At 41.8% G+C, this 6,319-nt stretch overlaps 1 protein-coding gene across 1 annotated transcript in view; it reads right to left on the reverse strand.

Moving 5' to 3' along the window:
• LOC114637200 (E3 ubiquitin-protein ligase TRIM39) overlaps positions 1 to 6,319 on the reverse strand; it is a 158,775-nt gene that overhangs the window by 118,150 nt on the left and 34,306 nt on the right. The gene's annotated exons all lie outside the window — the stretch shown is intronic.

Raw genomic sequence — 6,319 nt, forward strand, 5'->3', positions numbered from 1 at the left:
GAGAGAGAGAGAGAGAGAGAGAGAGAGAGAGAGAGAGAGAGAGAGAGAGAGAAAGAGAGGGAAACACAAATAGATTTATTTTATTTTATTATTTTATTTTATTTTTTATTTTGGGCAGGGGACATTGTTGGAAACAGACTCAGTAGTTCTGGCTAATACATGCTATATTATTCTGGCTGTCCTGGAACTCACTATGTAGACTAGGCTGGCCTTGAACTCACATAGATCCATTTGTTTCTGCCTCTGTCTCTCAAGTGCTGCTACTAAAAACCTGTGCCACTATTCCCAGTTAAATAGTTTTCAGAGAAGCCAGGCAATAGTAGCACATGCCTTTAGCCACATACTCAGAAGGCAGAGGTTGGAAGATTTTTGTGACTTTAAGGACAGTCTGATCCACAGAGGGAGTTCCAGGACAGCCAGGGCTACACAGAGAAATGTTCTATCAGAAAAACCCCAACAACAACAATAGTAATAAATTTTAAAAGAAAAAATTCTGACACTGCACCTGTAAAAAAAAAAATCTTCAATAAGATCAGAGAATTCAAATATAAAGTTGGTATTAAATTCTGTTATAAAATTGTTGAGTGATTATATAAATAATTTTGTGTGTATTGATCATGGTATTTTGTTACATAAGTTAAGTCCTTATTAGAAAATTATATGGACAGATTTGTAGATGATGTAAAATATGCTTAGCCTTCTTTTTTAGACTCTCAGTTTTTCTTAGAGTATCAGAATGGAGAAGCAAACAGCAAAATCTATTGGCGAAGGCATGATGGTTCAAGCCAAGCGGTTCATAATATTTCTTTTTTATGAAGGCTTAAATTTTTCTACAATAAATTAGAAATATTTTTCTTTAATCCACAATAATTTTTAAAATGTTATGGTGATTTTTTTTTTAATTTAACATTCTGGGACAGCTTTACCATTACTTGATAAATTTTAGGCTAAATTGTCTTTGTATATTATGCAACCCGTTTTCACTGATTTTTTGAACTAAAGGGACATTTCGTATAAAATCTATCACAGTTGGAATACAAAATAGTTAAAAGGATAAACCAAGTCACATAAGAGATTGGCTCAGCCTACACATATTTCTGTTCCAAAACCAAGCAGTTAATGTCACTTGAATGCAAAATGTCCTTTTTCCTTATAAAGGGGACAGTTAAAACTTGTTATTTTAAAACCTGCTCCCTGTTCTTTGGACGAAAGCTGCCAGTTCATAGAGGCTGAAAACTTGTTCATTTAAGCCTCTGCTAAAAAATGGAAATGCAGATTTAAAACTCAAGTCAGTTCATGGAGCTTTCAGCTTTTCCTCTTAGAGACACTTTGTTCACACCCGAGGATCCTTCAACCGGTTTCAGGCAGATCCTTCTGCGTCTTTCTCACAGGAGGCTTATAGTTTTGAGCGTGGTTGCTTGGAGGCCTCTTCTAAGCACCCCAAACATTTTTAGATGAGTTGTGTTTTGTTTGTTTGTTTTTAATTTTTAATTAATCATTTTATTTATTTACATTTCAAATGATATGCTACCTTCCCAGTTACCCCTCCATAAACACCTCATTCCATCCCATCGTTCCTCCCCTTTGCCACTATCAGGGTGCTCCTCCACCCACTCACCCACTCCCACCTCACTGCTTTAGCATCCTCCTATCCTGAGGCATCAATCCTCTACAGAAACAAGGGCCTCCCCATCCATTGATGTCAGATAAGGCCATCCTCTGCTACATATGTATCTGGAGCCATGCATATTCTTTGGTTGGTGGTTTCATCCCTGGGAGCTCTGGGTGGTCTAGTTAGTTGATATTGTTGTTCTTCCTATGTGGTTACAATCCCCTTCAGCTCCTTCAGTCCTTCCCCTAGCTCTTCCACTGGGGTCCCCAGGCTCAGTCTGATGGTTGGCTGTGAGTATCTGCATCTGTATTGGTCAGGTGCTCGTAGAACCTCTCAGGGAACAGCCATACCAGGCTCCTGTGAGCAAGTGCTTCTTGGCATCAACAATAGTGTGGGGGTTTGGTATCTTTGTTTTTAATTTTAGACAGGGTTTCACGTATCCCAGGATGGTTTCTAACTCACCAAGGATAACATTGAACTTCTGGACTTCCTGCTTCTTCTCAATGGCTGAGAGTTCACCATCATGCCCACATTATAAAGTTCAGAGACTGAACTCGGAGTTTGTTTATGCTACAGAACCATTCTACCAACTGAACTACATCTTCAGCCCAAAACTTTATGATTCTTAAAAACTTATTTTAACTCAATAAGCTTAAACCATGTGTGGGGAACAAAATAAATATCATTTTCTTCCCAGTCACAAGGTTCATGCTGAGTCTACTGAAACAAAAGACATACTAATAAGAGAAAAACATAAAAATGTAAAACACACATTTTTACACTATATGGGACCTTGTAGTGTAAGAAAAAAAAAACAAAACCGAAGCCCAAGATGCCAAATGTGGTGACATATGCCTGTAATCCCAGCATTCAGGTACAGGGGTTAGAAGACAGCCTGGGCTACATACTGAGTTCAAGGCTGGACTAATCCTGTGTCAACAACAAAAACAAACAAAAGTCAGAGAAGACCAATGAGGTCTTATTATTTTGCCTTTGTTTTGTATAGAGTCTGGGTCTCACCATAAAAGGGAGGCTTGTCTGAAACATCCTCCCAAGTGCTAGGGTAACAGGTACATGGGACCACACAAGCAAAATATAATTGGAGAAGAAAGGGGGTAGTATCCGATCTTACTGGGAGAGGAGTATATCAAGGCCTGTTTAACTTCTCCTTGGTATAACTTTATGACATTCTTTCCTCTCTACTCTAGGACTGGGCAGTAGATATATGAGGGTCTCAGAGAGACAACCTTGATGCAATTCTCACGATGCTACATTGAAAGGGAGGAGGAAAGAAAATGAACATGGTTGAAAAGAAATGAACAAGATGGTTTGGGGGGGGCTGGAGAGATGGCTCAGCATTAAAAGCATTTGCTCTCCTGGATGACCTGCGTTCAGTTTCCAGCATTCATTTCATCCTCTTACGACAGCCTGTAATTCCAGTTCCAGGGAATCTGATGCCTTCTTCTGGCATCCACTGGCACTGGGCATGCACATGATGCACATACATACATACATACATACATGCATACATACATGTAAAACACTTATACACCAAAAGTAAAAATAAAACTTTTTTTTAAATTTAAACTTTAGTTATTTTTGTTTGTTTTTTTGACACAAGATTTACAATGGTTTGTATATGCTTGGCCCAGTGTGGCACTATTTAGGAGGTATAGCCTTGTTGGAGTAGGTGTGACCTTGTTGGAGTAAGTGTGTTACTATGGGCATGGGCTTTAAGATCCCGGTCCTAGCTGCCTAGAAGTCAGTCTTCCATTAGCAGCCTTCAGATAAAGATGCAGAACTCTCAGCCATGCCTGCCTAGATGCTGCCATGCTCCCACCTTGATAATGGACTGAACCTCTGAACTTGTAAGCCAGCCCCAATTAAATGTCCTTTATAAGACTTGCCTTAGTCATAGTGTCTGTTCACATCAGTAAAATCCTAACTAAAACAAGATTTCTCAGTATAGTCTTAGCTGTCTTACCTGGTATTTCAATCTGTAGACCATGCTAGCCTCAAACTCAGAGATCTACCTGCCTCTGCCTCCAGAGTGTTGGGATTAAAGGTATGTACTGTAAACGTAACTTTTATTCACCTGGTATAATTATCACCTCAGATGGAGGTTTACTGATGATGGCTCATTCTGAACTCTGGCTGGATGGTCAACTCCACTTTTCTGGCTCAAACTTCTCTCCAAGCTGACTGGTAAATCTGATTTCTCTCTCATCCTCTGACTTTTTGCTCTGCCTGGCCTCAAACTAACTCTGGCAATCTGTTCTAATCTTCTGGTTCCTTTTCATTCTCTGGTTCATTCTGTCTTCACTTGTGTCTAGCTTGTTCTCTCTTCAACCTGTCTCTGTAAAACTCTTGTTTTAAAATTGCTCTCTCTCTCTCTCTCTCTCTCTCTCTCTCTCTCTCTCTCTCTCTCTCTCCCTCTCCCTCTCTCCTCTCTCTTACATTGTCTCTTTTTTCTCTCTCAAGATAGTTAGGCAGATCTTATTCTGTCAAATTTTTCTCTCATTTGTCTCTTTGTCTGCCACTCAACCAGATATCACTTTCAAACATAGGTCATAGGTGCTTCCTTCTACTAACTTTCATTGGGAATAAAGGTGTGTACCAAGGCTGAACCACACCACAACCAGAAACGGGTTTTTCCAGTGAACATCACAGCCTCACGGGGTTCATGGTGTGATCAAACATCCTGCAACAGTGTACCATCATGGCTGGCTTATTTATTTATTTTATACGTGAGTAGTTCACCTGCAGGCATGTATGTGCACCACCTAGCTGTATGCCTAGTACCCAAAGAGGTCAGAAAGGGTCTAGAATCCCCTGGAACTGAAATTAAAGACAGTTGTGAGTTGTCATGTGGTTGCTGGGAGTGGATTCCAGGTTTTCTACAAGAATAATTGCCCTTAACCTCTGAGCCATTTTTTCACACCCACATCTTTATTTCTTTTTAATTGGATATTTTATTTATTTACATTTCAGATGTTGTCCCCTTTCCCCATCCCCCCTCCTCTTGCTTCTATGAGGGTGTGCCACACCCATCTATCCACTCCCACCTCCCCACCATCGAATTCCCCCACGCTAGGGCGTCCAGACTTCACAAGACCAAGGACTTCCTCTCCCACCTATGCCCGACAGGGCCCTCCACCCTTACATATACAGCTGGAGCCATGGCTCCCTCTCTATGTGCTCCCAGGCTGGCGGTTTAGACCCTAGGAGCTCTGGTTGGTTGGTATTGTTGCTCTCTCCATGGGGCCACAAATCCCTTTAGCTCCTTCAGTCTTCTCTCTAACTCCTCCATTGGGAACAACCCCATGATCAGTTCAATGGTTAGCTGTGAGCATCCACCTCTGTATATGTCAGGCTCTGGCAGAGCCTCTCAGGAGACAGCTGTATCAGGCTCCTGTCAGCATGCACTTCCTGGCATCCACAAGAGTGTCTACATTTGGTGACTGCACATAGGATGGATCCCCAGGTGGGTCAGTCTCCAGACAGCCCCTCCTTTGGTCTCTGCTCCACAGTTTGTCTCCATATTTGCTCCCTTGAGTATTTTGTTACTTCTTCTAAGAAGGATCGAAGCACTCACACTTCGGTCTTCCTTCTTCATGCGATTCATGTGCTCTGTGAGTTGTATCTTGCACACCCACATCTTTAAAAAAAACACTACTATCAACGTCTGATAAGTGCATAAATAAATCAAAATAGATTAGTGTATGATGGGACACCCATTTAGACAGTGAATGAAAAAACAAGTGTTAGTCAACCAAGAGATCAGCACATTCCAGAACCAAGTTCTCCCCTATTCCCCACCCTTTAATCCTCATTACCAAAGATCAGTGGTACCTGGCATGTTTCTACTGTCACCACTGTCCTGTATTTTCACTATATGTATGCCCCATACCGCCTATTGTAAAGCCTGCACCTTCACAGCCTGCCCTGCTTCTAGCCCCCCTTCCAATAAATCTCTTTCATGAGGTCTGTTGTGTAATGTGATTTTTTTTTTTCAGCATTCCTTGGCTCTGACCATCGTCAAGGTACTCCATGTGACTATTCCTAAAGTATGGAGAAGACTTTTATTGTAGACATAAGGGAATTGCAGGCAGAGTGGAAAGAATCCATACTGAACATGGCCAGCCTGGTCTACAGAGCAAGTTCCAGGACAGCCAGAGCTATATAGTGAGATTCTATCTTGGAAAAAAACAAAACAAAACAAAACAAAACAAAACAAAACAATGCCCCACCCCCAATATCAACTAAAAGAGCAAATATCGATTGATTTTAAGATGTGTGCTGAGATCAGAGTCCAGAGCACTCCCCAAAAGTCCTGTCCGTAGAGGGGAGAGGTGAAATATTAGGGCTTAGGAGTCGAAGCCCACTTGCAGCTTAGACTACTTTGGAAGCAGCAGGAACGGTGGTGGATTTCCTGCAGAGCAAATAGTGCGGCAGATTGGGCCTTCAGCCTAGTGGGCGTGGTCGAGTCCCTGGCTGTGGAGTTGCAGGAGGCTCTCAAAGCTCCTGTAGAGGGCCTCAGAACCGGATACTGCAGGTTCTGTAGTTTTTCTCCGCTTTCGACAAATTTCCCCCTCCGTAGCCCTGGCTAGTATTGAACTCTTAATTCCTCGGTTTCCCTAGCGCCAGGATTTTAAAATGTTTTACATTTATGTATTTAGTGTAGGGGGAGAGTGCGCGTGTGGAGCT

Source organism: Grammomys surdaster, unplaced genomic scaffold, assembly GCF_004785775.1.
Source record: "Grammomys surdaster isolate TR1022 unplaced genomic scaffold, NIH_TR_1.0 125231, whole genome shotgun sequence".
NCBI classification, from domain to species: domain Eukaryota; kingdom Metazoa; phylum Chordata; class Mammalia; order Rodentia; family Muridae; genus Grammomys; species Grammomys surdaster.